Source organism: Pyxicephalus adspersus, chromosome W (assembly GCF_032062135.1).
Source record: "Pyxicephalus adspersus chromosome W, UCB_Pads_2.0, whole genome shotgun sequence".
Taxonomy (NCBI): domain Eukaryota; kingdom Metazoa; phylum Chordata; class Amphibia; order Anura; family Pyxicephalidae; genus Pyxicephalus; species Pyxicephalus adspersus.
The window spans coordinates 2447052-2468842 of NC_092870.1; the positions used below are offsets into that span (position 1 = coordinate 2447052).

General features: G+C 45.2%; 1 long non-coding RNA gene across 1 annotated transcript in view; it reads right to left on the minus strand.

The window, feature by feature from the left end:
* LOC140342784 (uncharacterized) overlaps nt 1–21791 on the minus strand; it is an 830340-nt gene that overhangs the window by 63044 nt on the left and 745505 nt on the right. The window lies entirely within an intron of this gene.

Here is a 21791-nt window from a genome sequence, read left to right on the forward strand (position 1 = left end):
AGAGTGGCACAATGACAGAGTCTGGAGGTGGCGGCAGCATTAGGAGGCCACAGAGTGGCACAATGACATATTGTGGAGTTGGCGACAGCATCAGGAGGCTACAGAGTGGCACAATGACAGAGTCTGGAGGTGGCAGCAGCAGCAGCATCAAGAGACCACAAAGTGACCCGGTGTGGGGCGGTGGGTGGCAATACCAGTAGATGAAGGTGGGTGAAAGAAGGAGCACTTGGCATCTGATGTGTGGCATCAGGCGGGGACTTGACTCCAAGGGGCTCTCGCTTCTGGCTCCAGGCGCCCGAGGAAAGTTACAGGTGGGGAGTTTGACTGGGGCAGTTTAACACCTGTTAAACGGTAATGCAGGTGTACTAAGGCAAGCTCAGGGAGGACAGAAACCTCCCGTGGAGCAGAAGGGCAAAAGCTCGCTTGATCTTGATTTTCAGTATGAATACAGACCGTGAAATAGCTGCTGGTCAGTAGTTTCTTCACTATGCGGGTGCAGAAAGCTGCTCATCAGCGACTCTAGACTCAGGCTGCTGCTGATGGAGCTGGTACTGCTCCTGCCACCCCACCCCTCCACAGCAGCCATGGCAGTGGAACGTGAGTGCAGAGACCTGCGAGAGGATGGACGATGGCGCAGATAGGCAGCAGCCAACTGACTACAAAGGATGTCTCTGTAGAAGTTCAGTTTGTCTTCCCTCTGAGTGGGTGTAAAAAAAGGCCCCTATTTTGGACTGGTAGCGAGGGTCCAACAAGGTGGAAAGCCAGACGTCATCCCTCTGCCGAATAGTGACAATCCGGCTGTCACTGCGCAAGCAAGTGAGCATGCAGCGACCATTTCTGCAAGCGACTCGGAGGGACTCCCTGCTTCCATCTCCACTGCATACTGCCACGGCGTGTCTGGGTCCTCTGCCTCGTCTTCCTCATCTCCCTCTTGCTCTGGCTGCTCCTGCTCCTCTTCTCTTGTCACCTGGAAAAAACACCCATTTCGCTATACATTGCCTTTGCTCCAATGTCCTCCTCCTCCTTCAGTTCAGCCCCCACAGGGCTCATGTGGCCGTGAGATCTAAGCACCATGTCTCCAGTCCCCTGACCAGCCAGATTTACCAGCATCTGTTCCAGGACATGAAGCAGTGGAATGACGTTGTTCATCCCGTAGTCCTGGCGACTGACAAATATCGTGGCCCCCTCAAAGGGCCTGAGCAAACGGCAGGTGTCACGCATGAGGTGCCACTGGCTGACATCAAAGTTACACAGGGGAGTACTCCTATCCGCTTGGATCATCAAGAATTCGTTGATGGCCTTTCTCTGTTCGTATAGTCAGTCCAACATATGGAGGGTGGAATTCCAACGGGTGGAAACGTCGCATATCAGCCTATGTTGGGGGATGCCGTTCTGCCACTGCAGCTTAAAGCCATGAATCGATCTCTTAAAGAATCACACGGAGCAGTTCCTCCCCTGTGTGACTCCGTTCCCCCAGGCAAACCAGGTGCAGAACAGCGCGACACCGCCGTGCCCTGCAGATGTGGTATGCTGGAGAGGCACTGTGAATTGTCCCTGCAGTGGAGGCAGAGGACACGGTGGAGGATGAGGAGGCAGAGGCAGACGTTGTCGCAGGACCAGCGGCGTGAGAACGTGGAGGCAGAAGCTGTGTCACCTGGCCAAGTTGCTGGTGTGGCTGTGCAGGAATCACATTCACCCAGTGGGTCGTAAAGGACATGTATTGTCCCTGACCGTAGTTACAGCTCTACACGTTGGCGCTGCCGTGCACTTTGGCAGACACCAACAGGCTCAAGGACTGTCCCACCTTCTGTTCTACATATTTGTGCTGCCTTTTTCGCAAAGAAATGACGGCTTGGGACTCTCCACCTCGGCTCGGCACAAGCCATCAGTTCTCTGAAAGGTGCAGAGTCCACCACTTGGAAAGGGAGGGACTGCAGCACCAGCAACTTGGACAGGAGCACATTCAGCTTCTGCGCCGTTGGATGAGTACAAGCATACTGCTGTCTCTTGGCAATCGCTTCGGTGATCGATTGCTGACGGAATGACTGATGAGAAGTAGGAGGAGCAGGAGCATCTGGACCAGCAGAAGATGGAAATGACATACAGCTCCCTTGGGCTGAGGTGGTAGAGCCTTGACTGCCTGAAAGCCGGTGCGTGCCACTGGGTGATGCAGCGGTTGCTGCGGCAAGCTGGACCACCACATCGGAGCCACGGTTCTCCCAGGCCACTTTATGGTGACACTGCATATGTTGACACAGGGCCGCGGTGCCAACATTGGCACCCTGGCCACGCTTCACCTTCTGCCCACATATTCTACATATGGCCATGTTAACCTCCTCCGGCAGCTCAACAAAAAACTGCCACACCGCCGAGTTGGTGATTTCCCCCCCAACACTCTGCACTGACTGACTGCAACCGCCGCTGCCTCCGTGAACCCCTGCACCACTACTTCTCGGGCAGGCAGGCTGCTGCGAAGCATGTGGTCTACCCCGGGCACGTTTGGCTCCCGACCTCCCACTGCTGCCACCCTGCTGACTACCAGCCATGCTACCACCTTGCTGGCTCAGCCGCTGCCTCACCGGCAAGCTGCCACCCTCTTCTCCTGATGATGAAGCCCCTTCTTCACCTGGCTCCCAAGTGCGATCGGCTTCATCATCATCGAGTAGTGTATGCACGTCACTGATCTCCTCCTCAATGGTCTCTGGGTCAGGACCCTGACACCAACTCCCACGCCACTCTACTCATCACTACTTGCCCGCCTAGCGGAGAAAGCGGCGGATGTCTCCTCCAGATCTTGGCTGGGCAGTAGCTGCTGACTGTCCTCTATTAGCTCGTCCTCGCTATTTAGTGGAGCTGAGCCCACAGCATACAATACTTCTGTGGCTGAGGGAACAGCAAAGGACAGAGGCAAGTTGAGGACAGGTGAGGGCACAGGGTCTGCTCCCAGGCCATGCCAACTAAGGGTTGTGTCTGATGAACCCACCGACTGTTGGCTGGGGGTGTCTGATGTCACTTGGGATGAAGTGGATGACCGAGTTAACCAATCAAGAATAGCTGGATTGCTGGTCAAGACACGACCACTAGATGACACCGGGAGCTCTGGCCTCTCGCTGCGACTCCTGCTGACACGCCCCCTTACTCTGCTGCGACCTCTGCCTGCGCCAGAAACATTTAGGCCTCTGCCACTCCTCTGTGCATGGCCTGCCACTTCTCTGTCTGACATACTTTTACTTGAACTAAATAAATTGAAAGCAAATAAAACACACCTAAAAGGGATGAATATATATTTTTTTTTGTACAGAAATAGGCCACTAAAGGCTTTTACCACAAATAACTGCAACAGTGAACTGTGTCTATATTTTTCTTTTTGTACTCAAATACGTCACTAAATGCTTTCACCACATATAACTGCAGAAGTGAACTGCGAATATATTTGTATTTTTATACTGAAATACGTCACTAAACGCTTTGACCACAAATAACTGCAACAGTGAAGTGCGTATATATTTTTCTGGATATATAAATTGATGGAATGACAGAGCTGTATAATGGCTATTGGGATGCCCAAATAATCTTTCCCTGCACTTGTAAATCACTTTTCTAGCACTGTCCCTAGCCCCTTCTCACGTCTCTCCCTGCACTAAGATGCTGTGAAATGATTCCTCCCTATCATTTCCCTGCACTTGTAAATCACTTTTCTAGCACTGTCTCTAGCGCCTTCTGACGTCTCTCCCTGCACTAAGATGCTGAGAAATGATTCCTTCCTATCCTTTCCCTGCACTTATAAATCGTTTTTTCAGTTTTTTTTATCACAATGAGGCTTCTCCTAACACTCTCCTCTCGCCCTGCACTCTGAACGCTGTAAAATGTCCTAATCCAAGATAGCTGAGGCTATTTAAAGGGGTGTGACATCAGAGAACTATCTGGGTGCTGATTGGCTGCATGCATGGCATTATGGGTCATCCCGCCTTCCCAGAGTTCCTTGCCCCATGTCCTCACACGTGTAGCCACCATTTAAAAAAAAATTGCGATTCGTTACCACGATTTGCGAGGAAAATTGGATTTGTTGCGAACGGAATTTTTTCTGAAATTCGGATCGAATTCCACTTTGTCAGCTTCGATTCGCTCATCTCTACTAATATCCTAGGTTGTATAAAAAAATCCCCACCCCTATGACATCGATGCCATATATTAAGTTCTCTATAGGAATCCCTGCAACAGGTGGATGAATTCTTCTCTCCATTGCGCTCTCTGCATGCTTCTTGCATATTAGCACAGCTACAGATTGACTCCTTGTGATTTTTCTTCATCCCCCAGTCTTTTATATCTGTATGGAGTTTAACTCCATTAGTTGGACACCAATCAGCTTTATCACTTACCACCCACACCTGTGTCCACACTTTTATATGTTCACAAGAGATTTGTAGATCCTCCGTTTTAGTGGAGCAGTACAGTCAGCATCCCTGTTAAACAGGTGCTAATACAATACCATATAATTAGCAATACAATCCATTGCCTTTTTTTAGGCCATATGTAATATGTTACACATTTCTGTATATTTATTTAAGGCAGACCACTCATTTATACAAAGCTGCCAATGCACCTCAACTGCCATAAAAAAATAAAAATGAATGTGTTTGGTAATGCAGCACACCACAATGCACCTATGTTTTTCTTAGGTTGTCACCCAGAAGCTACAAGCGTGCATAGATATTGCTCAGGCCTGATTCACCGTCACCAACATTGCCTGCAAAGAGGCTGCAGGAGATCAGCATCAAAAGATGAGAAAAAAAGGGTTTTTAGCAAACTATATGTCATTCAACACATTTAAAGTAAGCCGTGCGGTCCAGTGTAGTAAGCAGGTTCGTTATCACAGGTGACACGGACAGTCTTAGCTGAATTTCTGTCTGGTAAATTTTTCTGCCATCACCATTCACAGCACCGAAAATAAAGAAGAGCATGTTAAACAGTGAGCGTACACTGTCGAGCCTGTGTGGAAGGCCAAGGGCCAATGACAACTGACTGAGCAGCTACCTTGGGCTCTGACAACCACAGAACAAAAAAGAGAAAGCCAAGAAGGTGTGGCTAATTGCCAGCCAATCACAGGGCGCCTGTACCATCCAGATGAAATGGCCCGGGTGTGGCTTCCAGTTTGATTCATTAAAATGTGTAGGACAGCGTGGGAACAGGGAGAGCATGACTTCCCAGCAGAGTATGCTACAATGGACACAAAGACAGGGAGGGGATAGGAGCTAGTAAATACCAAGAGAGCCGAGATGAGAGCCCGATTCCATCACACATCAAGCCCCCCCCCCCCCCCTTTAAGACCGGCTTCCAAATCGGTTGGCGGATAACTTGACACAAGCTATAAAAGTAGGCGGTGACGATCGGGTTGTCAAAGGTAGAAAAAAGAGGGGCAGCAATTGAAGTATCATAAATAACTGGGAGCCAAGGAAATGGGGGGGGGGCTGAGCTACTTCCAGGGCAGGAAGGCCTACACACTGATTGTACAATCGCCTTTTGATTTACCAAAAATAAAAAGTTTTTATATTATTTTTTTAAACATTCTTTAATTTTATTTTCATGCTTACAAGGCTTAACAATACAGAAAAACATACATCTGGAACAATTATACATTGCACAGAAGGGGAAAAAACAAGGGATCAGAAAAGTACAGATGGTGTTTATTATTTTATGGCAGAGTACATCATGCATCGTTTCATCAGTTAGTTAGATGTGATAGGGAGTTATGTTGTAAGAGAAAAAAGACTGGGTCATCAGGTATTTGTAATCAGTAAACCTCTGGACCACCTCTCTCACCACTGATCAGAATGGCCGCAAGACCAGGCATGCCAAAAGATATGAAGCAATGAGCCCACTCCCTCACCACACCTCCAACAGCGATCACAGATTGTAGGGTATATTTGATGGGCCCTGATGGGTGTGCGGTACCAGCGCACCAATATTTTATAGTTCATTTCTTGGAATCTGCTACAAATGGATGAGTAGTGGGCTAACTTATAGATCCTCTGTTTTGAGAGTTGTCCAGGGTAATGCCTAATTCCTCCTTTCATTTGGAGAGAAAGGATGGGGAGAAATCATCAGGAGGGTCAATGAGGTAAGAGTACACCAGAGAGCACATGTCTATTTGGCCAGAGTCCTGTAAATAGGGATTCAGATGATATGAGTGGATGTCAGGGTCTACACAGGCAGGTAGAATGGGATCAACCAAGGCGCCGAGTCTAAGTGACACTAGGTCTTCACTAGGGCACCCTGCAAGGGATGATGGGGGATGATGGACCTGGAGGCCACTGAACTCTTTGCTGCTGGGGGTCACCAGGTCAACACCCCTGGGGTCACCCTACCTAAAGGAGGAAAGCAGGAGCGGCCTCAGTATGGAGACAGGTGACAGAACAAATGAGTTGGATTCCAGGCACAGATCAGGGCAAGCAGCCAGCAGGCGTAGACAGAGTCCAGACACAGGTCAGTTCAGTAACAGCAAGAGACACAATGCAGAGTAACAAGGTAGCTGGTGCAAAGTCACAGCACCAGCCTTCATTACTGCTGAGACTAAATAGCCTCCGCCCCTGTAAGGAGCTCCTCCTCCCTATGCAAGACTGCCCACAGACATGTGAGACCAGGAAGTTCTGCATGCTAAATCAGGTAGAGACAGAGGGCGAGTGCTGCACTTGGAAGCCTAAAGAGGGAGACATGCCTAGGACACTGCAGGACGGTTTAGTGGGGAACGCAGCAGGAACCGACAGGTACTGTGACAGTGCCCCCCCCTAAGGGCAGCCTCTGGGTGCACCAAGGGCCTGGTTTATTTGGATGTGCCGGATGAAAAGTCCTTACCAACCGGTTTGCATGAAGATTACCAGAAGTCTCCCAAGAATTTTTTTCTGGGCTGAATCCTTTACATTTAACTAGGTACTGGAGACGGCCCACTGACCTCCTAGAGTCAAGGATGGCCTCCACCTCAAATTTTTTATTAACTTCGACCATAACCAGAGGAAGAGGCAGAGAGTAACTGCCAGCCAAAGGGCTTGGTACCACAGGTTCCAAACACGACACGTGGAATACTGGATAGATCTTCAAAGCCTCAGGCAGTGTAAGTCGAACAGCCACTGGATTGATGACCTTCAGGATAGGAAAAGGACCGATGAACTTGGGGCCTAATTTTTTAGAGGGGCAGCGAAGTCTCAGGCTGGCAGTGGAGAGCTAGACAAGATCACCAGACTTAAACTTAGGGCAAGACCGCCTTTTCTTGTCAGCTGCCCTTTTTGTTCTTGCCTGGGCTTGGACCAGACAGGACTTCATTCTCTTCAAATTATCCAAGATTATAGTGACACGATCCTGAACCTCAGGAATTGAAGACCTGACAGGGCAATTTGGCAGCGAGTTGGGATGAAATCTGTAATTAGCAAAGAACGGAGACTGAGAGGTGGGTGAGTGAGTGGATAGCAAACTCTGCCATAGGCAGCAGGGAGGCCCAGTCATCCTGAGATGCAGCTGAGAAACAGCGGGGATATTGTTCCAAGGTTTGATTGGTTCTCTCCATTTATTACTATAGCCAGAGGACAAAGAAGTCTTTATACAAAGTCTCTTGCAAAGCTTTTGCCAGAACTTAGAAGTGAATTGCACTCTTCTATCTGATACAATGTCATCTGGAATTCCATGGAGTCTGACTATCTCTCTTAGGAATGCCTCAGCAGTAGCTGAAGCAAAGGGTGTGCCCTTTATTGGGATAAAATGGGACATCTTAGTGAGTTTATCAACAACTACGAGTATGAAGTTATACATCAAGGGGGTAGTTCTACAAGGAAATTCATAGATACCATTCTCCAAGGGCATGTTGGGATGGGCAAGGGTCTAGTAATCTTCATGGTTTAACTCTCTCACTCTTGGGGTGGGCACAGGTGGCACATGAGGAGACAAAGGACTTACAATCCTGGGGAAGTTTTTTCCACAAAAAGGTCCGCTGGATCAGGTCCAGAGTCCTGGACACTCCAGAGTGACCTGCCAACAGATTATCATGGCAGGCTTCTAGAACAGCAAGCCAAAGTGTCTTGGGGACAAAAATCTTCCCATCCCGCACCCAATAGTCACCCATCTTGGAGAGGTTAAGGCCTGGGTCAACTGTGTGGGTGCGTGAGGTCCTCTTATTCTGCTCCATAAGTTCAGGACAAATCAGCAGGAAATTCTTTTTGGCCAGAATAGTATTAGGCTGAGATAGGGTTGGGTCCTCCAAAAACATACGAGATAGGGCATCAGCTTTAGTGTTCTTGGACCCAGGGCGGAAGGTCACATTAAAATCGAGTATAGTAGAAAAGTGCCCAACGAGCCTGGCGGGGCTTAAGCCTCTTGGTCTTTCTCAAAATTAAAGATTTTTGTGATCTGTGAAGATAAGGATAGGATGAGCGGCTCCCTCCAAAAGCTAACACCACTCTTCAAGAGCTGCCTTAATGCCAACTATTCCAGATCTCTGCTGTCATAATTCCGTTCAGCAGGGCTCATCTTTCCGGAGAAGAAAGAGACTGGATTTAGCAGGGCCTTGGCCACCTCCAGACTTTATCCACTTCACCAACCCAACCTCCAAGTCAGCCAGTACTTCCGGGACCCTTTCTTCATGCGGTACCTGAACTCAAGATTCCACTCAATGACCAGTTCTCTGGTGTCACTGGGGATCAAAGCCAGTTCCAGGCCTTCTGAAATTCCTGCCAGCTGTATTTCTCACTGCAGCCTAGAACTTTTTCAGATGGATGCACCAAGGTGGGCACCGTCATCTTCCTCCTCCAGGGGGAGCCCCAGGCCTGGGCCTTCCAATTGATAGAATGCAGTGATGAGGCCCTGAGTATCACCAACTCTCTTTTTAAAAGACTAGCTGAACTTTATGATGACCCCAGGCGTGCTGCCACTGCTGAAGCCTAAAGGATGAACTGGCCCAAGTGGGTATACCAGACTTGATTAGGCTGGCTACCCAAATCAACCGAAGTTTTATTGGAGCGCAGAATGGAGAAATTAGAGACTTCGCACCCTTTCTGGTATTCTAATTCACCTCCTCCACCTTTGGTTCCCATCCCCACTCCACTTCCTGCAACTGAGGATTGTCAGGAACCTATGCAGTTAGGCCTAGCCAAACCCTCACTGGCTGCAGAAGAACGTCAAAGGAGGTTCAAGTCTAACCTCACGTGAAGTGAGTTGGCTACTCAAGCTCCCTCCAGGGCCCCAAGAAAAAACATTGAAGTGCAGGCTATTCTGGATTCTGGGGCTTGTACTTGTTATTTGGATGCCTCCCTCGCTACGTAACATTATGTTCCCCTTCGCAACAAGAAGCAACCACTCTCCCTACGTCTTGCAGATGGCTCCCCCATTAAGTCTGGACTGGTAACATTTGAAACAACTCCTCTCCTCGCAACCATCCAACCCAGCCATCAAGAATTTTGTAAGTTTTGATGTGATTCCTTCCCCACTTTTTCCTAATTTCCTGGAAATGCCATGGTTGAAGGTCCACAACCCGTGTATCAACTGGGCAACTGGGGAGGGGTCTTTTACTTCTGGTTATTGTCAGTAGTTCTGTTTTCCAAACTCTAAACCACTATTGTGCTTGGACACAGGGAAGAAAGAGTTTGTCCCCCCTGTTAATCATGATTACCTGGATTTCTTTGACAAAAGGGGGGCTGATGGTCTCTCCTCCCATTGCATTTATGACTATCCAATTGTACTCCTGCCTGGGGCAGAGATTCCATTCGGTCTTATTTATCTACTCTCAGAACCTGAACTTGTTACCCTTAAGGAGTATATTGAAGACAGTCTGAAAGAGGAATTTATCCAACCCTCCATTTCACCAGCTGGGGTAGGTATATTTTTTGTGGAAAAGAAGGATGGTACCCTCCGTCCTTGCGTAGACTACCAAACCTTAAGAAGATCAACATCAGGAATCGCTATCCACTTCCACTCATTCCACAACTCATACAAAGACTTAGGTCAGCCAAGGTCTTTACTAAACTGGACTTGCGTGGAGCCTACAATTTAGTGAGGATCTGTGAAGGAGATGAATGGAAGACAGCTTTCAGAACTCACTTTGAGTATGTGGTCATGCCCTTTGGGCTCTGCAATGCCAGTCCCGACCAACCAAAAGGGTATACAATGATTCTTTGGATTCGCCAACTTCTAGCGGAAATTTATTAAGGGGTTCTCCACCATTGTATCCCCCCTGACAAAGCTCATAAGTCCACACACCACCTTCTCCTGGACCTCTGAGGCCCAATCAGCCTTTGACCAATTAAAATTATTATTCACTTCTGCTCCCATCCTGAGACATCTGATCCTTCCCTGCCATTTGTTCTAGAGGTTCATGTATCCAAAACAGCTATTGGAAACCATACTGTCATACTCCAATTGGAAGTACCCTCTTTGAACCTTTTTTACTGAAATCTTAAGCTCAGCAATTTGCTTGCACAGTTACTCAAGTGCTGAGTTGTCTCCAGAACCTCACATGTTGACTGTGTCTTTCTGTCAGGGTCTCCACAAACAGGCAGCACGGAATCACCCAAGTCTAAGTTACACCAGGTCTTCATCAGGGGTAATGGGCCAGTAGCCTGGAGGCCACGGACTCTTTGCTGTTGTGGGTCACCAGGTCACGACCCTTGGGGTCACCTTACCTGAGGAGGAAAGCAGGAGAGGCCTCAGTATGGAGATAGGTGGCGGACCAAAGGAGTTAGATTCCAGGCACAGGTCTGGGCAAGCAGCAAACAAGCTTGCTCAGAGTCCAGACGGGTCAGGGCAGACGGCAGGCAGGAACCGACAGGTATTGTGACAGTGGGTATACAAAACTGTGGGCAGGGAGTGGAGGAAATGGGTGAGTTGTCTCACTCTCCAGAGCCCTAGAGGTTTTGGGGAACCCAGGGATGCCAGCTCCTGTATCTGGATCTAAGCATTTCCTGCTGAGAAAATAGAATGCTTTACATATGCCTGTCTTATTGAGATGTGGAAAGTAGGGGTCTTCTCCTCCCAGGTGAGAAGGCCGGATTATCCAGTACAGCGGTGATGGGGAAATGTTTGAATGGGAGAATACTGTCAGCCAACATATATATATTGTAGGCAACCAGCAGGAAAATTACTAGAGAGCAGATAGAGTTGCACAGGATACCTCTCCTGTGTAAGGGGGCAGGTGGAGGATTCTCACCTGGGAGATAATTGATGTGGAAGCACTGAGGGTGGAGATATAATATAGAGCCAGCGCTCAGTCAGAGGAGGTGATGTGCTGGAGACACAGGCAGGTGGCCTGTGTGAGTGGCTGTGCTGGAGACACAGACAGATCTGGAGACACAGAAAGGTGCTCTGTGTGAGGAAGAGGAAAAGACCCTAAAAGAGAGGGCTTGAGAGCATGCAGCTCCACAGTGTTCCACAGAAAGAGAGAGAGAAAGAGAGACAAGACTCTACAGAAAGAGAGAGAGAGAGAGAGAGAGAGAGAGACAAGACTTTACCGAAAGTGAGAGAGAGAGAGAGAGAGAGAGAGACAAGACTCTACAGAAAGAGTGAGAGAGACAACACTCTACAGAAAGAGTGAGAGAGACAAGACTCTACAAACAAGGTGACTCTAGTTGATTTTCTGCCTTTTTGTTGGAAATGGACTGTTATAGCACCCAGGACAGCTGGAGATAAGTGTTTATGACTTTGATCTTTAATTGGCTGAAGTTAAGCCATCCTGTTGGGACAATTTTTTGTTGTTGTTTTTTGCAATAAACTCTGATTTGGCATACAGTCCTGCTAGTTGCCTACCATTTGTCCAGTTAATTCCCACATAAGGATGCGCGCAGACTGGTTGCTAAGGGAAACGGCTGCATAATTTTTTTTTTCTTTTCTGGACTGAGTAACTTGCTTATATCCTGGATAAAGGCTGCTACATTGCTGCCCAGCGAGGCTCCTGACATGGAGGAGTTATTAAAGCATTTGGTGCAGGTGAGTGCTGCCCAACAGGAAACCAACGGTCTGTTGCTGGAACAGGTCACAGTCCTGGGGCAGAGAGTGTCAGCTCAGTCAAGGAAAATGGAGGCGTTATCTGGGACTCTGAATGTAAAAAAGGCAGTGCACTGCGCCTTGCAAAAAATGACTCCAGATGACAACATAGAGGCTTATCTGGCGATGTTTGAAAGGATTGTGGAAAAGGAGAAACTCCCTGCTGCTGAATGGACTGAGGTTCTGGCGCCTTATTTGACTGGGGAGCCGCAAAAGGCATATGTTTGTTTAACGGCAGAGCAGGCCCAAGACTATTGTACTGCGCTACCACTTAGACCCTAACAATCACACTAATCTGCCAATGCAACCGGACCTCTGCTACCTATGGGCCATCAGATGCCTAACCTATGCTAGATGTAACTAGACAGAGGGTGCAGATCAGCAAAGATAACTGAAAAGGGCAGCGCAAATATATATTTGTGTATGTAGCTGATACACTGACAGTAGGGATTTCCCAAAATGATCTCTGATAAGATATCACATATACCCTATTAATACAAAGGGAATTATTATAATAATGCACTACACACAGACAAGGCAGTCAGTGTGTTCTGGAAGGGATGCAGGAACCTACCCTGGCTGAGCACATGTTCTCATCTCTGTCCCTGTACCTCCTGCATTTCTCTAAATCCTGATGGGGTTTCCCAGGCCACTATCAGGGGCAGGAAAACTTCAACAACTTTATTTGCTATTTACAAAGTTACAACTCAGCAAGCAGATAGAAAAAAGGCAGACCCCTACACTATAATATGCTTAAGGCAGAAATCATGGCCCGGCTGGGAGTCACCTTATCTGTACGGGGTTGCGGAGTCCATGACTGGCGGTTTGAGGAAAATAGGGAAGATGATGATGAATCTAAAGAAGAGAAAATTGCCAGCCTTGTTTCATATGCAGCTTGTGTGAAACCAGAGGAAAACAAAGATGATGTTTCAAGTACAGTGGTCTCAGGTGAAGAAGTGCATGCTGAAATAAGTGTCCCTGTCTCATGTGCAGCAAAGGCAATAGAAAGTATTGTTGTGTTAACTGAGATTGATGTTGAAGAAAGTGTCTCTGTATGGACTGACAAAGATACTTCCAGGCTGACTGAGGTACAGGCAGATGAGGGTGTCCCTATATCATCTGATATGGAAGCTGATGGATGTGTGCCTGCGTTGGCTTGGGAAAAGTTTTCTTTTATTGAAGTCTTTTGGTCAAGCTTATGGATGGGATCCTGTTTCAGCTGAGAAAAAAGAACAGCCTGAAGGGCAGGTTGAAGAAGGTGCTGGTGAGTCAAAGGCTGAAGAGGCAAAAGGGGAAGTAAAGGCTAAAGAGAAGCTGCAGATGAGGATATGGAAGCTTCTGAGAAGACTGAGGACTCCTGTGAAGCCCCAGCTGAAAAAGCTGCCTCTACTACAACCCCAGCTGTTTCTGAACCCCCAGAGTCCAAGGAATCTAAACCTATGTCTGATGAAGCTGAGCCAATGGAGGCTAAAGAGGGAGATTCTGACTCTGGAGAATCTGAAGAAGAAGGAAATAGATGAATTGAAGGGGCTTAATCCAGACATCCCGGAGAAGATAGGACAGTCCAAAGAAGCCAATAAAAGTGTCCCTGTTTCCCAAAAGGTGCGGGAGGAGTTTAGTAAATTAAGCAAAGTAAAGATTGGAAAAGCTGTCATTATTTCCCAAAAGGTGCGGGAAAAGTATAGTAAATTAAGCGAAGTACAGATTGGAAAAGCTGTCCCGTTGTGCAAAAAGGTGCGAAAAGAGTTTCGTAAATTAAGCAAAGTAAAGAGGGAAGAAACTGTCACTGTTGTGCCGGATGAACAGGATACTGAGATGCATGTTGGGGAAGGAGTTGCTATACCAGTGGAAGGGAAGGCTGAAAACGTGCATGTAAATAGGAAGCCTCCAAAACGGAGAAAAGTGGAAAAGAAAAGTGTAAAGAAAGCGTTCCAATGGGATCGGTGCAGTTATACTTGTCCCACAAGCTCAAAACTAGATTGGCACATAAGAACACGTTCTGGGGACAAGCAATATGAATGCTATGTTTGTTATGTTCAGTTCACCCAGGGTGGTACCAGGAAAATGCACATACCACTTACACAAGTGAAAAGAGAGAGCCGCAATCATGCCACATTGAGCGACATCTACCTGAACAACATTATACCTCGTTTTGGTCAGATTGGCGAAGATTCTGGGTGTCTGTTTAAAAACAGTAAAGAGATTGGGTTACAGCTGCAGGAGGACCTAATGAAAGTTCTAAATGAGCTGTATACGGTGATGAAGACATATCGCATGTATAAGGCAGATAGCATCTCTGCACAGACTAAACTTAAAGAGGTCGCATTTCTGTTACTACAAAGCCCAGTGGCGGATCATATTTACTAAATCATCAATAAATATGGAGATGATCCAGCTACAATCGCTGAAAAACATGGACATAAGGACATCTATGAACTCATGCAGAAACGGGCATGAAGAATGTGACAACACAACCAATAACACTGAACAGGATGGGTTGGAATATGTTGCTGTAAATAGCGAGGAGAAAAATGATGAGGCGCATCCACAGTACCCGGGTTCTGATGAGGAATCAGATACCATTGATAAATATCACTGTTCAACAGAAGATGAGAGTTCTTCAATGTATATTAGAAATGATGATGATGTTCCTAATGTATTGCAAGATTGTGACGATATGACCGAAATGTCCCTAACAAGTGCCACGGAAGAACCTATTTGGAACAATCCTGAAGAGGAGGATATAAGGTGTATAGAAGGATCACCTATCATACTAATACTACTAAGACGAATATCATGTGAGAATCCAGGTGAACTATTTATTATCTTACAAGATGACAAGGTCCCAGTTGTGGTAGAAGAACAAAAAGAAACTGTTCTTAGTGAGACTTTCAGTAGTGAGGGTGAGTCTACACCAGAAGGGGAAGAATCTGATGACAATGAAGATGATGGGGCTTTACAAAGTGGAAATACACTGGAGAAAGTTTACCATTGGGGTTGTCTGTGGACCAAACATCTACAGAGGATATATGGATGTAGAGGAGAAGGAAAATATTGATGTAACACAAAAGCAGTCATCCCAAGATATAGAACTTACAAAAGAGGAGCATCAGCTAGTAGATAGTGAAAACAATACATTTGGTGAGGTTTCGGAGCCTTGTACTGTAATTAATGAGCAAAGCACAGTTGAGAGTGAATCATTAAGAAACAGTAAAGATTTAGAGCCCAGTATTAGTCATGTAAAGCAATGTGAAGATTAATATTGTTATTAATAAACAGGATTTATATAGCGCCAACATATTACGCAGCGCTGTACATTAAATAGGGATTGCAAATGACAGACTAATTAATTTGTTGCCAACAGATCTGGCATTCCATAGACTGCCAGAGAGAGGGGGTAAGGACTTATGGGTAGAGTGAATGGGAATGAGGTTAAGAGAAGGGAATGTCTTACTGAGAGTGAATGGAAAGTAGAGGCTGTGTGGGGGACCAGGGTTGGGTGAGATGTCACCAGAGAGTATCAGTAAAGTAAAAAGGTACAGGAGCACAGACAGAGAAATAAGGAGAGTGAAAGAACAGAGAGACAATGAGTTATCAGACTGGGGAGTGCAGGGAGTAGTGCCAACAAAGAGAGAGCAGGACGAATGATACATTTTACAGATAATTGGGAACCATATGCGTACAATAAACAATCTGGCAAACTGAAGTCCAAGAGAAGCAATCCAATAATATGGGTTCAAGTGAGGCTTGTAAACTTTTTCCAGGAGTGCAGGATGATGATTCAATCAAAGAGATGGTTTGATGAAATACCAGTTTAGAATGGTAGCAGCAGAGGATGTGTTGGAGTCCAGGTGGATAAATCAGTCCAAAGGCAGGGGATAGGAGTTGCAGAGTATAATTATGTCCAAATCTGTTCCAGTTCCTGTCAATTCCCTGGATTAATTCCCATTGCACTTGAGATTTGGGCACGTGACCAGGGTCCCAACGTGACCTTGCCTGTTGTTTAAATAGAAGTGCATTGGGTTCTGATTATGGATGGACTGATCAGAGTAACAAGGAATTTGGGATATCAGTTGAACCTGAGGAGGGGAGGTGTTGGCAGGGAAATAAATATCAATGTGCACTCAGCTGGAACTAAGGGATAGTGAACAGATAAATCTATGAGGAGATTAAAGTTGGTGCAATAAATTCATCTACAATGGGAGACGTACCATATACAATATCAGATGAGGGTTGCAGGGGAAAACAATTGCATACACAGTGCTGAGATTTGGCAGAGTGGGAGACGTACCATATACAATATCAGATGAGGGTTGCAGGGGAAAACAATTGCATACACAGTGCTGAGATTTGGCAGAGTGGGAGGCATACCATATACAATATAAGATGAGGGTTGCAGGGGAAAACAATTGCATACAGAGTGCTGAGATTTGGCAGAGTGGGAGACGTACCTGTAGAATTAGAGATAAATGAACATTAGTTGCAGACAGATGAAGATGGTGAATTCATTCAGCAGTGATGTTAGTAGAGAAGGATGATGATGATGGAATTCCCTGGATTAATTCCCATTGCACTTATAATTTGGGCACTTGAGATTTGGGCACGTGACCAGGGTCCCAACGTGACCTTGCCTGTTGTTTATGATGTTGAAGATGCCTTATCAAGGATTCACCGTATGTTAGGGTCAAGCGCCCAGTCCCCTGGCCTTGGGCAGAGGAGGGGGGGATATGTAGGCAACCAGCAGGAAAATTACTAGAGAGCAGATAGAGTTGCACAGGATACCTCTCCTGTGTAAAGGGGCAGGTGGAGGATTCTCACCTGGGAGATAATTGATGTGGAAGCACTGAGGGTGGAGAAATGATATAGAGCCAGGAGCTCAGTCAGAGGAGGTGATGTGCTGGAGACACAGGCAGGTGGCCTGTGTGAGTGGCTGTGCTGGAGCCACAGATAGATCTGGAGACACAGGTAGGTGGCCTATGTGGGTGACTGTGCTGGAGCCACAGACAGATCTGGAGATACAGAAAGGTGCTCTGTGTGAGGAAGAGGAAGAGACCCTAATAGAGAGGACTGGAGAGCATGCAGCTCCACAGTGTTCCACAGAAAGAAAGAGAGAGACAAGACTCTACAGAAAGAGAGAGAGAGACAAGACTCTACAGAAAGAGAGAGGAGACAAGACTCTACAGAAAGAGAGAGGGAGACAAGACTCTACAGAAAGAGAGAGGGAGACAAGACTCTACAGAAAGAGAGAGCGAGACAAGACTCTACAAACAAGGTGACTCCAGGACAGCTGGAGATAAGTATTTAACTTTGATCTTTAATTGGCTGAAGTTAAGCCATCCTGTTGGGACAATTTTTTGTTGTTGTTTTTTGCAATAAACTCTGATTTGGCATCCAGTCCTGCTGGTTGCCTACCATTTGTCCAGCTAATTCCCACAATATATTCAATCAAAAAAGTGTTTATATTATTTTGAAGAGACCTGGCAAGGGCAAAAAAAATGTCAGTTTTTTACTCTTCACCTGTAGCTCTGACTATTATTGTCACCAAGACTGAGCAAGAAGTGAAGAGAGATACTCCAATGGGAACACCTGTTGTGTTGTCAGCTTTCGAAGAGGGCATTTGTCTTGACTCCTGGCCACACATAAACACAGATGTCAGCTTTAGAGAAAACAAAAAACCTTAGGCCGACTCAAAGGTGTCAGTAGCAAACGTTATAGGCAATTACCTTTTATTAAAATAAAACTTAATCAACCCTCTCCTGACCCTTCTTATTGGTCTTTTAATATGATAAGTAGCCTTGATGACCAAAAGGGAGGCTTTAAAGGCAGGGGTAGAAGGCCATGCATTCAAGTAAAAGACAACATTTTCATATGGCTTTAGCCGGGTAGATCTCTGATATGTGATTATATGATTAAAGATAAACTCTACTTATCATATGGTGGTTTGATTTTCCCAGGTTTATGGACCAGATCACTCTACGTACTTCTGTGAGGAACTGGTGTGGCATAGTTTGGAGGAGAACACTGTCTTTTCTTGCACCACTTACTTCCACAAGCTACATAATCGCATAGTTAGTTATGTTGAAAATGTCCATCAAGTTCAACCACTAGGGAAATAAACATATATCCCAGATAAAAATCCTATGGACATAGTTGATCCAGAGGAAGGCAAAAAAAAACTTCTAGTTCAATTTGTTCCAACAGGAAAACAATTCCTTCTTGATTCTTTAAGACAAGCGGATGTTCCCTGGATCAACAGTTTCTGTTATCTTTACTTTAACACTTTTATACCCAGGTATGTTCTGTGCTTCTAGAAATCATCCAGCTTTTTCTTAAAGCAATCTATAGAACTTGCTGAAACTACTTCCTGAGGGAACCTATTCCACATGTTCACAGACGTTTCAGTGAAGAATCCCTTCCTTATCTGGAGCCTAAACTTCTTTTCCTCCAGACACAAAGAGTGTCCCCTCGTCCTTTGTAATGACCTAAAAGTGAATAATTGGAAGAGAGTTCTCTATATGGACCATGTATAGATTTATACAGGGTGATCACCCCCCCACTAAATGTCTCTTCTCAAGGGAGAAAAGATTCTGTTTTGCTAATCTCTCCTCATAGCTGAGCTTCCCCATTCCTTTTATGAGTTTAGTTGTCCTTCTCTGCACTCCAATTCCACAATGTCCTTTTTGTGGTGCCCAAACTGAACTGCATACTCCAGATGAGGTCTGACCAATGCTTTGTTCAGGGGCAGAATTATGTCCCCAGCTCTGCAGTCTATTCCTCTTTTACTACAAGAAAGTACTTTTCTAGCTTTAGATATTGCAGCTTGGCATTGCATGCTAATATTAAGTCTATGGTCTACCAAAACCCCCAGATTCTCCATTACTGACCCCCCAAATGTATTCCCCCTAGACAGTATGTAAAATGTTTTATAGAGTATGTAAAATGTATGTAAGGTTTTCCAACACCCAATAAAAGTTATGGGGTCGGGATAGCTGAACTAGACAATGAGTAACTACCGTAAGGATCGTATAACGTCTTGTAGCCCGACATGTTTCACCTATTGGCTTCCTCAGGAGTATGTGGACATAACTAGGCTTAAAAATTTAGAACAGAAAAAGTACTTCATGTTCATAACAATAGAATAAACAGTATAAATATATTAGTATAGATACAATTCAATAGGAAATCTCTGCATGAGAGTACCAGTAGTATACATGTTCATATATGTATCCTAATATTGACATATCAATATAAAGGTAAATATGTACAAAATAACACCAAGGTATATTTTGATATGCAGAAAACATAACCTGAAAGCTAAAGTGGAATGTAAGACTGTGACCATAGTATTAAGAATGAGTCATGTCTAATGATATATAATAGGTTTGTCATACTCAATATGTGGAATGTCAATAATTATAGTAGTAGATAATATTGGTTGGGATGTGAGGTAATTAGTACAGGGTTTATAACTGATCATAATTATGTATGAAGAGTCAATATAACTACTTGAATCAAAATGTAGTAATAAAGAAAAGGGGAGGGTGTTCAGAGTATCTAGTACAGGTAGTCTCCACGTTAAGGACATACGAAGGGGGTTCCCTGCTCACTCATGTGCAGCAAGGAGGCTTAGAGGTGGCGGTTTGCATGACTTGCAGAAGAAATCTTTTGCTAAACACAGCTGAAACTGAGTTCTTCTGCAAGCTCTTGTAACTCATTATTGACCAAGACAAACTCTGCAGTTGTTTCTTTTTGCATATCAAAGCACAGCTTGCTCCAGAAGTTAATTATGTCTAGGCTCCATAATTTTTGTTTTGCTTTGTTTGTGATTAGCTCACAGTGAGGATTTTATACAGTAACTGACACCACGCTGCCTAAAAATATGTTGAGACAAACATCTGTCCTAAATGCATTTAATAAAATAATGTACCTGTTCCGACTTACATACAATATTATATGGGAATACATTAAAGAAATAATTTATTTTAGGGTTATGTATATTGATAATAATAGTAATATATGAGGATTACTTTTATAGGGAAGATCAAAGGAATGTGGTTAAATGATTCACATAGGAATTATAGGATAGGGCTAGGTCCTTGTCTAAAGTATGGTAATAGCAGATAAAGTCCTTTTAATGAGAGAAAAAAAATTATAAAGTATGGTAATAGCTGATAAAGTCCTTTTAATGAGAGAAAAAAAATATTTGGAATATTAGGAAAATATACAGGAAATTATTCCTATAGATAATTGAAATGGGAATAATTTACTTACTTAGTCCTGGGATTGAAAGTGAAACCGCTATGGTGTTTGGTATGTCCTGATGTGGAGAGAATTACACCAGCCAGAGGCTAAATGTCGCCTGTAATGTCGCCTAAAATAGGCGAGGATCAGCGTGTCCTAGGTGTTAGACTGCACATGCGCAGTATGGGCAATCAAAGGGTTCTCTGTTCATTTACAGATTGACTTTTCTAAACCTATAGACCCTAACTTGCATATTAACTGTCTGTGAGGTACTGTGTTAAATGTTTTAACCTCCCTGGCAGTATGATTATTTTGTATTTTTACATGTCAAATCGGTACATTTGACATGTAAAAATACTTCCAGTTTCAAATTTCCTGCCGGTATGGCTCTCCCACCCCCCACTCCCCCAGCTGCACACACGTTGCATACTCGGCCGGCATCTGCATCCCCTAGCCTCGAGTCTCCAATGCTCACATGCCGGGATGCAAGACTAGGGGAGTCAGATGCCTGGCATTGCCAACAGGATGCTGATGCCGGGCATCACCAAGTGGACCTAGATGCCGGGCTGGAGAACGCTGCGGGCTCGCGAGGACCAGGTTAGTCCTCAATTCCACCCCGAGTGTGACTCGGGGTTACCGTTTTCTGTAAATAAATTTCACCCCAAGCAACACTCGGAAATACCGCCAGGGGGTCAAATTCCAAGTACACTATATCAACTGCTACTCTACTTGGCTCCTTTTTTGAAGATGGGAACCTCATTGGCCTTACGCCAATCCTTTGGAACCATGCCAGTGCTTAAAGAGTCTCTAAAAATTCTAAACAATGGCTTTGAAATACCTGATCTCAGCTCTTTGAGGACACGTGGATGTAATCCATCAGGTCCTGGTGCTTTGTCAACCCTAATTTTGTCCAACTGTTTCTCACTCATATCAATTTTGAGCCACTATGGCTCATTTAAGACAGTGACATTGCTATTAGCAATTTGGACTTCAGCCCTGCCATTTTCCTTTGTGTACACAGAAAAAAAGTATTTAATAAATCCGCCTTTTCTTTATCAAGAAGTTAGAGGGAGGAGAGCTTAAGGAAAAAGATCAGTGGGACGAAATCTTGATAGATATATAATCCCTTACTTGGGATATTTGCTGATCCAGAAATTTTGTATTAATACATAAACAACATTCACAAGTAGGGTTTCCTTGGCAAGCATAAATATATTTTACAAATCCATGGTATGTTAAACAGCAAACAGTATTTGCTTACATGTACAGTTATTTTTTGTATCACCTCATTGTTTGAGGTTCAGTAACCGTTTACTAGACATAAATTGCCTACTTGGTGGTTAAACTGTGTCCAAGATTCGCATAAAGTGTTCTGCAAACCGTATGTGCGAGAGAACACGAAAAGGTAAGGGTGTTATGCACGCAGCCTCGTTACCCGATGCGTTTCACCCTTAATGGGCTTCATCAGGGGTAGCTGTGCGCTTTTTGTGAGGGTTTGCACATGGTCTAAATACATTAATACAAACATAGGA